Source organism: Ictalurus furcatus, chromosome 4, assembly GCF_023375685.1.
Source record: "Ictalurus furcatus strain D&B chromosome 4, Billie_1.0, whole genome shotgun sequence".
NCBI classification, from domain to species: Eukaryota; Metazoa; Chordata; class Actinopteri; order Siluriformes; family Ictaluridae; genus Ictalurus; species Ictalurus furcatus.
In genome coordinates this window covers 5723573-5737742 of record NC_071258.1, presented here as the reverse complement: position 1 = coordinate 5737742, position 14170 = coordinate 5723573, and the positions used below count along the sequence as shown (strand labels likewise).

General features: G+C 38.8%; 1 protein-coding gene across 4 annotated transcripts in view; it reads right to left on the bottom strand.

Annotated features, from left to right (window-relative positions):
- Positions 1 to 8791, bottom strand: part of si:cabz01090165.1 (uncharacterized protein LOC100333421 homolog) — a 181925-nt gene extending 173134 nt beyond the window's left edge. For all 4 annotated transcript variants that reach the window (XR_008385684.1, XR_008385685.1, XM_053622634.1 and 1 more), the window contains exon 1: positions 8581 to 8791. The gene's annotated coding sequence lies outside the window, so the exon portion shown is untranslated. The remainder of the gene's footprint in view (positions 1 to 8580) is intronic.
- Between the last annotated feature and the right edge of the window lie 5379 nt (positions 8792 to 14170).

Sequence of the window (14170 nt, the reverse complement as noted above, 5' to 3'; positions counted from 1 at the left end):
TTTACATCTTGCCATCTTCAAAACACCTACAGTGGTGCTTGAAAGTTTGTGCAGCCTTAGCATTTTCTATATTTCTGCATAAATATGACCTAAAACTCATACAAGTCCTCAAAGTAGATGATGAGAACCCAATTAAACAAATGGGAGAAAAATATTATACTTGGTTAATATTATACTTTATGTATTGAGGAAAATTATCCAATATTACATATCAGTTAGCAGTTAATTTGAAGGTGATATCAGAGTCAGGGGTTTTCAATCATTGGAATGACAATAAGGTGTGAGTGCATGCCCAGTTTTATTTAAAGAATCTCAAGTCAATGTCCTAACCTTAATCCAATAGAAACGTTGTGGAAGGACCTGAAGCAAGCAGTTCATGTGAGGAAACCCACCAACATCCCAGAGTTAAAACTGTTCTGTACAGAAGAACGGGCTAAAATTCCTCCAAGCCGATGTGCAGGACTGATCACCAGTTACCAGAAATGTTTAGTTTTAGTTACTGCTGCACAAGGGGGTCACACCAGATACTGAAAGCAAAGATTCAAATACTTTTGCCATTCACAGATATGTAATATTGGATCATTTTCCTCAATAAATAAATGACGACATATAATATTTTTTTTTTCCTAAATTGTTTAATTCAGTTATCTTTATCTACTTTTAGAACTTGAAAATCTACAGAACATATAGAAAAAAAATCTAATTCACAAACTTTCAAGTACCACTGTATGTATTTCTCAGGCATTTTAACTACCTTTCCCAAGTGGTATTTGGGAGGCCAGCAGGGGGCGCTCACCTTGTAGTCTTTGTGGGGGGCCTAATGCCCCAGTATAGTGACGGGGACACTATAATATAAAAACAGCACCATCTTTCGGATGAGACGTTAAACCGAGATCCTTACTCTCTGTGGTCATCAAAAATCCTGAAATTCCCCCATTGACCCTTCTCTATCATTGCCCCCTAATAATCTCCATTCCTGAATTGGCTACATGCTCTCCTCTCCTCTCCTCTCCTCTCCACCAGTAGCTGGTGTGTGTTGGGCGTTCTGGGGCACTGTGGCTTCCGTCGTATCATCCACGTGGATGCTACACACTGGAGGTGGTTGAGGAGATTTTTTCCCCACACAATGTAAAGTGCTTTGAGTGCCTAGAAAAGTGCTATATAAATCTATGAAATTATTATTATTATTATTATTATTATTATTATTATTATTATAACCTTGCTATAATATTTGCTGTTTTTCTGCTGGCTATTAACCTACACTTTCTCTATGTCTTTGGGATGTATAAAAGCACTATAGGAATAACATCTATTATAATAATCATTTAATAGTGTACAGTAAACAGCTCTGGATATGACTGTTTTAATAATTCATCCTCTACATCTATATCTTGTTGATTTATTGCTTTCATCCCTGGTGTATGTGAGCAATTTAACCCTTAGTACTTCCTTAATTAATAGACTTGTATTATTTTGTATATTATTATGTATTATTCTATTTACTCTAAGCTACTTAGACTTTAAAGGGTCCCCCTGTTGTGGATACGTTTCACTACATAGGCTATTCATTAGCCTAGTCATTACACCATATCCTATGTAGTGCATGTACTTAAGGAGACATTTGGGAGTTGGACAAACAATGAAGTAAAACCCATGCAAAATGCTGCAAACTGCATTCATCGAGCTTTAAATGTAAACTACACAGCTAGCTAGATTCCCGCAGTCTATTTACAATGAAATCACTGCTGCCGTTGTGCTTGGGCAAATCAAACACTTCAATCCCATTGCTAGCACGGCTGATTTAGGAGCTGCAGCAAACAAAAATTCATCTTCAGGAAACTCTTTATTCTGGCCAGGGTTGCATTGGATCTGGAGCCAGTCCCAGGAACACTGGGTAATAGGTGGGAATACACTCTAAAGGGAATCGCAGTTCATTACAGGCACCATGCACACATACATTCACACCTAGAGGCAATTTAGTGAGCCAATCCACCTACCAGCATATTTTTGGAGGGGAGAGGAAACCAGAGAACATAAAGGAAACCAACAGGAACATTGGAAAAACATGCACTGAGAGGAACCTAAGCTCAGGATTGAACTGAGAACCTTGCAGCCAGTGAAGCTACCTGCTGCACCACAAGCAAAAATAGCTTGCAGATAATATTTCACATTTGGTGTAAAAAATGAACTGTACCACTGTGCCTAGCTCCTACTGGTACTTGCCATATCGCTTTGCTTCTGATTTGCATAATGTTTCAGTTTCTGCATCGTCTGCCTTGCCCACTTTGAATCGCCTATGGTTGTGTCATCTCCTGTCACTGCAAATCATCAGCCCTTCTGTTCTGGCCACTTTGGTGCATCACTGCTGGTCTACATGTAAGGTTATAAATGCCAAATCACATCACAAGAAGGCATATCATACCACATCCTGTACAAAATCCTTCCAGAGCAAGTACTCACATTGATTCCCACCATTTTGTAAAACAATTCTTATACATAGCATGCAACCTTTGCGTTTATCCCTAATTTCTATATAAATCAACATTTGCATTACATATTCATCAACCTCACAGTCATTTAAGTAAACCATATATTTATCTGCACTTTTTTCTTTCTTTCCTAGAAGTGCTTGAAAACACAGCCAAAACATGATGGTATTAAACACACAATTGCTTACAAAGCTGCAGTTATGTCTCATATTTGATGTAGGCCTTTTATAATGCCTTGCCAACAAACAATCCTCCTTACCATTCACACAACAGCAGTTGAGATAATTGGCCTGCTTTTAGCTAAAGAGTTTTTCAGAGCCTGCCACTCTTAACGGCACCATGCCTTTGACCCTCTGCCATTAGGATCAGTGTGAGTTCAACCATGGCCATTAGCCACTAGCCATTTAAATTCTGCATGTGCCAAATCAGGCCCAGCATGAAGAGCTGCCGTAGTGAGGACTCGCGTTTACATAGTTGATTGTTTGGAGATCAGAGCGCAAAGGGAAATGAGAGGAAAGCTGTAAATAAGAACAAGAACGACGGGGAAGGAGTGAAGAAAGAGCAGAGAGAAGGGAGAGTCTACAGCGGAGAGCATTAGGCAATAGGCAGGTGCACTGAGCAGGAGGCGTGGAAAGAAGGTGAGTTAAATGGAGCCCTAAAGAGGAGAAAATGAAGATATTAGGAATGTGAATACGTAGTCTAGAAAGTTTAGGGCATGTCTTTACCCTTTTAAATGTTGTGTTGTGAGACATGCATGAGTTTAATATACCAGTGTCCCCAAAATTGTACTACATGCAAGCCTTATTCTTATGTTCTATACAATAACCGACTACATTCATGCAACTATTCAATCATGTGGCAGTGCTACAATGCATAAAATGATGCATATACACGTGAAGACCTTCAGTCAATGTTTACAACAAACATTAGAACCATGACCACGGCAGACAGGCTGGTCTGAGTATTTCAGAAACTGATCATTTCCTGGGATCTTCACACGCAACAGTCTGTAGAGTTTGCACCATATGATGCTGGGGGGAAAAAACACTAAGTGGCAGTTCTGCAGACTGAAACACCTTGTTGGTGAGTGAAGTCAGAGCACAATGGGCAGATTGGTTCGAGCTAACAGGAAGGCTACAGTAACTCCAAGAACCACTCTTTTTAAACACAGTAAGCTGAAAAGCACATCAGGAAGCACATGATTTACATTTACAGTTACTTTAATTCATTTAGCAGATGCTTTTATCAAAACTGACTTACAAATGAGCAAATTCAAGCATAGCGATATATCAAGCAGAGAACAATTTAAGTACTACCACACAAGATGCACAGAATAGAGGTGTTTTTGAACAGAATAGAGGTGTAAGAGCAGGTGTAAGTACAGATTTTGTTATGTATTTATTTATGAATTAATTTCATGTATTAGTATTTTAATGGGAACTAGTTAGGGGTCAATTAAGTGTTCACAGAAGAGGTAGGTCTTTGAAGATGAATCGCGTCAAAATTTTAGATATATGGGTTACAAGGGCATAAGGCCACATTGGGTTTTACTCCTGTCAGCCAAGAACAGGAATCTGAGAAAGAAAAAAAGAACTAACATGAATTTATTAATAAAATTCATAAAATGAAATATTAAAGGACATACATGTATAGAAAAAAAGGACAAGGGGTGTCTGGATAGTAAATGGTTCTTAAATGCCTTTCTACTAGAGGCAAAGGCAATAAGGTGCTCTGTTTAACTTTTTTTTTTAAGACTAATGTTTATTTGGGTTATTTTTTTCTCTCCAAATGCTGAGTTGAGCCTTTTGGTTCTTATTTTCACAAGTACTGTGTAGTAATTTGTAAACTCTGAGTTAGTGACTGAGACAATCTCAGTGACAATGAACAGAATCCAGGTGTGATTTACCCATCAGGCCAGGACTTCATGAAGAGAAAGACTTTGATTTGTTATAACCAAATCTGAATAACTGACACAGAAATGTCTACCAATGGTGAGCATAAAGAGGCTGTGTGGAGGCATGTAGGCACAAAAAAATACCCAAGTGGACATGTAGTGCATCACAGCTGCTGATTCTTAAACCAGTTCTTTTTAAACCAGTCATTGTTTAATGATACATTCTTACCAAGAGCAGTACTTCAGGTCCAGTGTCAAAATGGGAAATTCTCTGGTATCCATGTAGCACATATAGTTGTGCTCATAAATTCACATACCCCTTGCAGAATCTGCAAATGTTAATATTTAAATAATAATAATAATAATAATAATAATAATAATAATAATAATACGAGGGATCATTAAAATGACATTTTGTTTTTAATTAGTACTGCCCTGAATAAGCATAACAGAATAAAATAACAGATATTTACATATAGTCCACAAGACACAATAATAAATTCATTTACACACATGAACTAGGTCAAATGTGTACATACCCTTGATTCATAATACTGTGTGTTGCTACCTGGATGATCAGTGATGATCAGTGTTTATGTTTTGTGAGAGTTGTTCATGAGTCCCTTGTCTGTCCTGAGCAGTTAAACTGCTCACTGTTCTTCAGAAAAATCCTCCAGGTCCTGCACATTCTTTGCTTTTCCAGCATTTTCTGAATATCTGACCCTTTTCCAACAGTGTATGATGTAGAGATCCGTCTTTTCACACTGAGGACGACTGAGGGACTCGAACACGACTATTACAAAAGATGCAAACATTCACTGATGCTTGTTATTATGATTGTTATTATTTTGTTTAAAGATTTTTTTTTTCATTTAGTATTGGCCTTATTTAAGCGTTTTCCAGAGGACAAAATAATAACAATTTACAGCAATCATCCTGTTCAAAAGTTTACACCCCCCTGGCTCTTAATGTATCGTGTTGCCTTCTTGAGCATCAGTGAACATTTGCACCTTTTTTAATAGTTGTGTACGAGTCCTTCAGCTGTCTTCAGTGTGAAAAGTTGGATCTTAACATCATATAGCCACTGTTGGATAGGGCTCAAATATGAAGAAGATGCTGGAAAAGCAAAGAATGTGCAGGACCTGGAGGATTTTTCTGAAGAACAATGGGCAGTTTAACTGTTCAGGACAAACAAAAGACTCATGAACAACTATCACAGAACATAAAAACAGTCATTAATCATCCAGGTAACGACACACAATATTAATAATCAAGCATATGTAAACAGATATTATTGTGTCTTGCGGACTATATGTAAACATCTGTTAGGTGAAATAGTTTATTCAGGGCAGTACTAAATAAAAAACAAAATAAATTTTTAATTGTTAGCTATGAAGATTGCATATATATATATATATATATATATATATATATATATATATATATATATATATATATATCTTGTCAGGTTAGCATTAGCAGTGATGGCTGTAAACATTATGATTACAATATGTCCTTAATACTGCTAATTTGTTAGTAAAATATAATGTTTCAAAAAGGGATCAATTATTTTTAACACTCTTGGGAATACGGGTGCACCAAAAGTATTTGAAACATTGCAGTATATGTACAGATAATAAGTGGTTAAGCTCAAATTTCCAGTAGAAGAGATGTCACTGGACACATATTGGCAGGACTGACCACAGGTTGACCAGATCACCTCTTGCATTTTAAAATTAATAGTTAAAAAAGTGTAAACATAGTGTTTTAAAAGTGCATTACTTAACTCTATTTTATGTATGCATAACAATAATAATAATAATAACAACAATAATAATAATAATAATAATAATAATAATAATAATTATTATTATTATTATTATTATTATTATTATTATTGTTGTTGTTGTTGTTGTTGTTGTTGTTGTTGTTAATTATTATTTCATTTATTGTGTTTTTTAAAAGCCTTTTAAGTGGTAAAGGATTCTTTTCTTAGAACATTAAACAATCTGAAACCTGACTTGCATAATTCTGTTTGAAGAGTATTACTTCAAATGTATTCCTGTGTAAGCAAACCCTTCAGGAATTGAAACAGGGTGAATTGGTGAAGAATTTTTCTTTTAAATTTAAGAAACTAAAGAAAAAAAAAAAACAGCAGCATATTTTGAACATTTCTTCCCCATGCAGGGAAATCTAACAAACAAAACTTAATCAGCTTCCTAGAATAGTGTTAGAGTGTGATAAACATAATGATGAAACATAATGATGAAGGTGGTAGCTTTATTCATTACTGCATGGCATGTGGAAGTGGGTGGTATCTCTATAACCACTGGTCACTTGATCAAAACCTTTAACCGTCTGTTATTTTATTTTCAATCATATCGCATTTGTGAACTGATCTGATCCACCAGATGTATTCCAATGACAAAAGCTTCCAATTGGTCTCAACTAGAACCATTTCAACTAGAAGCTTCAACCCCTGATCAACACTGAGCATTGCAGGATACATTTTTACAAAAGGCTTCTTCAAGGGAACCCTTATGCTAGTTAATGGTTCTTAGATCCCTAAATGATTTTAGTGGTTCCAGATTTGACTTTTTTTTTTAAGGAGTATAAATCCAAACTGGTCTTAGCTGTCAAATTTTATTTTATGATTTCATACAAATTCATACAAATTTCTCATAAGAGCTGGTTCCGTCAATACATTATCTTGTACATCTTGAAAATGGTGTGATTAACACCATTTTCCCATCTTCCGTTTGTCTATCGCCCAAACGTGAATGCATAGAGATGCATATACCCACATTACTGACTCTTAACAATCCAAGGCCTTGGTGTGGTTACATAGACAGGCAACTCTAAAGAATTCTGAAGACTGTTGTGCCTCAGGGTCACAATATTCTCTATAATAGACTCTCGCTTTCAAATTCCCAGTGTGCTGACAGACGGGACAAGCCAGGCTGAGGGACATGACATGCTCTGTGTGTGTGTGTGTGTGTGTGTGTGTGTGTGTGTGTGTGTGCGTGTGTGCATGAGTGTGTGTATGAGACAGAGAGTGAGGGAGAGAGAGGGAAAGAGAGAGACAGAGCAGTGAGAGGCCCTCACTTTCATGTGAGAAGTAGAGAGAGAATGAAGCCAAATACTGCCTGGGGTGCCAAAAAGAGGATAATGTCTTCACAAAATCTTTTTTTTTTTTTTTTCAACCAAAAATCCTGAAAATACTTTCTACTTTAAGCCTGACACCACATACAGAGACATATAATCACACACCGGCCATCTGACAACGAGCAAAATCCACTGGGTGTGGCACATACATCTCTTCACTTAAAATCGAGACCATACACCAAAGAAATGACCAGATCATTGGTGCTTGGTGCAGTTCATACTGTGCTCTAACAAATATAAACTGATGATTTATCTTTATGTAGAATCAGTCAATATTTGGCAGGGAAGCTCAGCAGCACTGAGTGTCTCAGTCACAGAGCTGTCAGGCTCCTGGCAGTGGAACTAATTGGTGATCCTTTGCAACACATCACACGTGTAAAGTCTGTCACTTTTCTGCCAGATATGACCTTCCAAATGTCATCTCTGCTAACCATGTTTCATGTCGGTGCAGAATTGTTTTACAAGTGAAGTATGGCACTGAGCAAAGCTGGCAAAGATGCACACAGTGTATTTGAACACTAAAGGGGTCTCTGTTTGTATCGCTTATAAATGCCCACAACCACCAAAATGTATTAGCGCACTGCCAATATCAGCAGTGTTACTTAATGCTCTGGGGGAATACATGAATGAGAACCTAGGAGGTCCAGGATCGTGCTTCAAGGAGCATGTTGGTAAATCTAACTGTGTCGAAAAGGACGCTGTCCATGGTGCTGAAGCCTATTAACTTAGTATACAGTACATACTACACAGGACTGAGGACAGGAAACAGGAATATATTAGATAAAACAGTAGTACAGTCGTTATCAGATATCATTAACCATGGCTAGGGGGTCATAAATAGAACATAAATACCAGCAAATCACAGATGGGATGAGGTGTTTGATGTATTCATTTAGGTTCTATATATAGATGTGGATACAACAAGCCGCCAAAAAAAAAATCCACATGCACTCTCATTCCTATGGATACTGATCAAGTGAAATAACCCGCGTCTCACAGAAAAGAAGGAGTAAAGGAAGTCTTGGATTTTACCTTATTGACCGTTTCTCTTGGTTTCGGAGCTCTTGCGCTTAACTTCGACTCCGTCCAACACACCAAAGATGAGCTTCGAGGAACACCGGTTTTCATTTATTTGCACCAAGTCCAGCACTTACATCCACACACACACACACACACTCAGACATACACACATCCGCAAACATACAGACACGCATAAAACCCAAGCTGCTTATAGAAGAAGCCCAAAGCGAGGAGTGTTTTCCCGAAGTGGAGACGGGCTCCGAGTCATTGCGCCCGCGCTCGGCTCGTGTAACGCTGCCCCGATGTCCTTGGCAAAATATCCACATCTACATTCATCAAACCTCTGGGAACGGATAACGCCTCCTAAGCGATGTAGTCCGCTGTAAAGGCATCCGTGCACGCCAAAGGGAGAAGGGCGGAGACGGGATAGAGGCGAGGAACAGACGCATACAAGGTGGACGGGAGGTTATTGTTTTGTTTTGTGTTTTTTTTTTTCTTTTCTGTTCTTTCTTTCTTTCTTTTCTGAAAACGAACAGATGGGATCCGAGAGTCTCCGAATCAGATCTGGTCCGAAACCTGGAGGATACGATAAGCGAGTAGAGCTGGCTAGAAAGAAGCTGTCCTGCCACTAAAATCTGAGTTGGTCACGCTTCTCCTCCCGACGCCGGTGTGTGTGTGTGTGTGTGTGTGTGTGTGTGTGTGTGTGTGTGTGTGTGAGAGAGAGAGAGAGAGAGAGAGAGAGAGAGAGAGAGAGATCCTACTGCGAGTTTTATATGGAATAGCTGCACTAGATAGATAGACAGATAGATAGATAGATAGATAGATAGATGAGGGGAAGACAGAGGGCACAAAGGGGGTGCATGTGCGCTGAAAGAGGTGGTGTTCTTGAATTTAAATTAGTGCAAATATAGTACGTGAACTGAATAGATCCCTGATTTAAAACGTGACCTGCATTCTGATTTTCATCCCCAAGTGAGACATTTCATTAAACTTATAGATGACATTGTCAATAACTATGTCATTCTGTAGGAATATAATTACTGACCTGCTGTTACTATGCACAATTTTTAGTTCCACCTCTGGACATCACTGGACAGCCTCTGGACATCACTGGACAGCCTCTGGACATCACTGGACAGCATCTTTCCACTCGTGGACAGGGAGGAGGTTGGCACCTTCAAGTGGAAATTTATTCACATGTTCTTATTCATTTGCACTCACATTGTAACATGGAAAGATCATTTTTCACAATAAGCAAGTCCATTGTTTGCATTCTTGGCACTGAGAGACACTACAGCATGGTATCTATCAGTGCCTCCAGTATTTAGCAATTTTTGCGATCGCAGAAATGAACACAAAATGAAGCTAACTCTGCAGTATTCACAGGAGCTTGCAAAATTACAGCAGATTTTCCACAGATTTGGGCCAAGAAGCGTCATACGATGTCACCGCAACGCATCATGTGACAGAATCACAATGCACAGCCGATACCACCTTTGATTCACATGCATTAAACATCACTACATATAGCTAAAAGGTCACATTTATTAAAATCATTAAAACATTTAACAGATGTAAGAATTGGAGTTGATGCATCTTACAAATCTAACACTAACCCTAACCCTGCCATCTGGGAAGACAGGAGTCCCACTCCCTTCCATTTGAAAAGCTATAAAAGAGCAAGAAGAGTGTTGGTTAGTTGTTAGCTACAAAATATGGATAAATGACTTTGGGCTTTAACTGAGAAATTGCGTTACAGAATCCCAAATTGTGTCATTTTGGAAATGTGACCTCCACTCTCCTAATGAACAAAATGGTGCTGTAGACTCACCAGGAAAATCTAGCTAACTAGATAATATTTATTTTCCAGCCTTTAGCACCTCACTACCAATTTTTTGCACAACCTAATTAAGTCAACCAACATTACAGAGAACGGGGAAATCATTTCAACCTACTGTAACCCCCAACCTCTCTTTTTGTCCTGTTAACCTTGTGAAGGTAACCCCTGACTGTGTGCACCTGTTAACCAGCATTAACATTCACCGAATACATGAAGAAACATGGCCCTAACCTAATGCTAACCTAACCTAACCCATCCTCCTAATGCTAATTACTACAGCTTGCCTTGTCCAAAACACTTGCTAAATGTAGTTAACATTAACCCACACTCTATATTACATCATGGTGAATAGCTGTAATGGTACGTTATCGTTAACTTTCAAAAAGGTGATGGGAATATAACTTTACCACAAGCTGTATGCTAAAGTAATGTTATTACCTCAGGGGTGTCTAGGATACCATTACTCATCCCTACTGGTGACGGCGTCCAGCTAGCTAGCTATAACTCGGAGCCTCAGATAAGATGCAGACCCAGAGATTTATAGAATAACCTCAGTCCAGATTTCACAGCCGACATAAATACGTGACGCTAGTAGCGTAACGCCAACACTGAGGAAGCAGTACATGATATTCACTTTTAAAGCCGTCGCAATAGGTAAAGTTAATTATAACTTGCTGAGTTACTGTTTTCCAATAAGTACGTTTTCAAGAGCTCCCTGCCTAAATATCACAAACTCAGATGGGCATTTTCATCAGCATTAACACTAAATAGTGATGAATGCTAACTTACCTGTGGTCATTTGGTTTCCTTGCCTCAGGACTCTGACTCTGCAGTCACAACTAAAGGTCAAAGCAATGAACATTCACTCTGCAATGAACATTCACTCTGATGCGAGTTAAGATTTGGATGATGACGTCGGTACCGCAGTCCGCAGCATGATTGGACAATAATTTAAAACCGCTACCTCAACCTGAGGTGAATTCAAACAGTGCGTGCTGAATTGATTTGACCCAAGGAGCTGGGCTGATGCATCGGGGTGGGGAAGGGGTGCATTAATTCAACTGTCAGTGAAAATGACCCAGCCACTAAGCCAGAGGTTGGGTTACACAAATCTACCCAAAAACTACCCACGACTCAGAAAATAGCCCAATTAAATGACCCAAAAGGCTCAACCCAGCATTTGGGTAGAAAAAAAATAACCCAGCATTTTTTAGAGTGTAGAAAAGTACAACATACAGTTTCAAAATAAGATTCCCCATTTACATCTATCTGTCTATCTATCTATCTAGGTAGCTAGCTAGCTATAGATAGACTGTAGACAGACTGCTAGCTAGCTAGTCTGTCTGTCTGTCTGTCTACTGTATCTATCTATATTTATTGCTAAGGGTTACTAAGTGTATTACTATACATATATGAAATGGGGAAAGTGCAGGGGTCTATACAGAAAACAACAACAACAACAACAACAACAACAAAAATAACAATAATAAAATTAATAATCTTTCTATCTAATATCTGGTGACCTAGACACTTCAACATGCCAGTCTATCTTGATTTTTTTTTTTTTCTTTGGCAGAAAGCAATCCAGGAAAGAAATAATTTAGAATGCTCCTCTCACCAGCAGTATTCTGTAGAACTTTCACAAATACACCAGGGAGTCACAGGAGGGAACCAAGTTTCTTATGTGGAATCCTTTGTTAACACAGCAGAACAGTAAGTGAAAGATGTGCTCTCCTGGGATTTGTGTTGCACTGAACCCCATTACTAACAGAAAGATACATTTACACTTTGCCTGAGTTCACTGATATGCACAGGCATTTTATACACAGGTGACAAGCTTTCATTTTCCTGATCTTTTCCTGATTTGAATATTCTACATAAATGCTGGATATAACCAGAAAATCATGTAAGACATTGGAAGACAGTGGCTCATTAATAGAAAGTAAGGATTAAGGCTGAGGAGCTACAGATAGTGACCAAAATAGTCTCACACTATGTATAACAACATACACCGATCAACCATAGCATTAAAACCACCTGCCTAATATTGTGCCCCTAAAACAGCTCTGACCCTTTGGGGCAAGGACTCCATAAGAGCTCTGAAGGATTGCTGTGGTATCTGGCACCAACATGTTAGCAGCAGATCCTTTAAGTCCTGCAAGGTGGGGCCTCCATGGATTGGATTTGATTTGGCAGTGCAGCCCACAGATGCTCTACTGGATTGATATCTGGGAAACTTGGAGGCCAAGTCAACACCTTGAACGATTTGTTGTGTTCCTCAAACCATTCCTGAACAATTTTAGCAGTGTTGCAAGGCGCAGTATCCTCCTGAAAGAGGCCACTCCCATTAGGGAATTTATTCACAGTTGCCATGAAGAGGTGTGTTTGGTCTGCAACAATGTTTAGGTAGGTGGTACGTGTCAAAGTAACATTCACATGAATGCCAGGACCGAATATTTCCCAGCAGAACATTGCCCAGTGCATCACACTGCCTCTGCCAACTTGCCTTCTTCCCATAGTGCATCTCACCTCCAGGTAAGCTTCACACACACACACACACACACACACACACACACACACACACACACACAGTCATCCACATGATGTAACAAAATAAATAAATAAAACAATTCATCGGACCAAGCAACCATCTTCCATTGCTCTACGGTTCAGATCTGATGTGCCCATTGTAAGCACTTTTAGCAGTGAACAGGGGTCACCATGGACACCTTGACCTGTTTGCAGCTATGCAACCTCACATGCAGCAAGCTGGGATGCACTGTGTGTACTGACAGCTTTATTTCATAGCCAACAATAATTTTTTCAGCAATGTGTGCTACAGTAGCTGTTCTGTGGGATCAGACCAGATGGTCTAGCTCCCCACACGCGTAAATGAGTCTTGGGCACCTATGATCCTGTCACCAGTTCACCGGTTGTCCTTCTTTGGACCACTTTTGGTAGGTTCTAACCACTGCATACCGAGAACACCTCACAAGACCTACTGTTTTGGAGATGCTCTGACCCAGTCATCTAGCCATCTCAATTCAGCTCTGGTCAAAGGCGCCTAGATCCTTACACTTGTAAATTTTTGTCCAACTTGTCCAACAGAGCAACTCTGAGAACTGACTTGCTGCCGAAATATATCCCACCCCTTGACAGTACCATAATGTTTTGGTTCTCAGTGCCAAGAATGATCATCTCATGTTACAGTGTAAGTGTAATTCTGTAAGAACATATGAATGAAAAGCATTCTTGAATTGGAAAAGAGTTGTTCTGTTTACTTCTCTTTATTGTTTGCAGCTTTCAATTAATCAGAGGTTTTAATTAATCTTCTATTACAGCACAGCTCTGATGATAGTTTTGGCTGTAACATAAATAATATGTTCAAGGGCTCATATCATGATTTTTTAAAATGTTTTTAAATGTTAATTATTTTGTTTATTGGGTGTAATAAAATATGTTAACATGCTTTAATGTTCAAAAATCATGATCAAGCGGAACCAACTTTTCAAACACGACTTGAGCAGAACGTTTGACAGTGATAAGTGGTAAGTTTTTATTTTGTAGCTCTCTTATCTTTCAGATACGATGTAAATTCCTCTGGCCTGCCGTTGTTAGTGCAAAACTATGCTATATAGCCAGCGTCTGTGTGTACATGTATCTATGGAAAGCCAGGATTCTTGTGATTCGATTGATGTAAACCGTTTCAAGCTGCAATCACAACAGCAGCTACAAGCAACAGCTCTGTCAGACCACCAACAT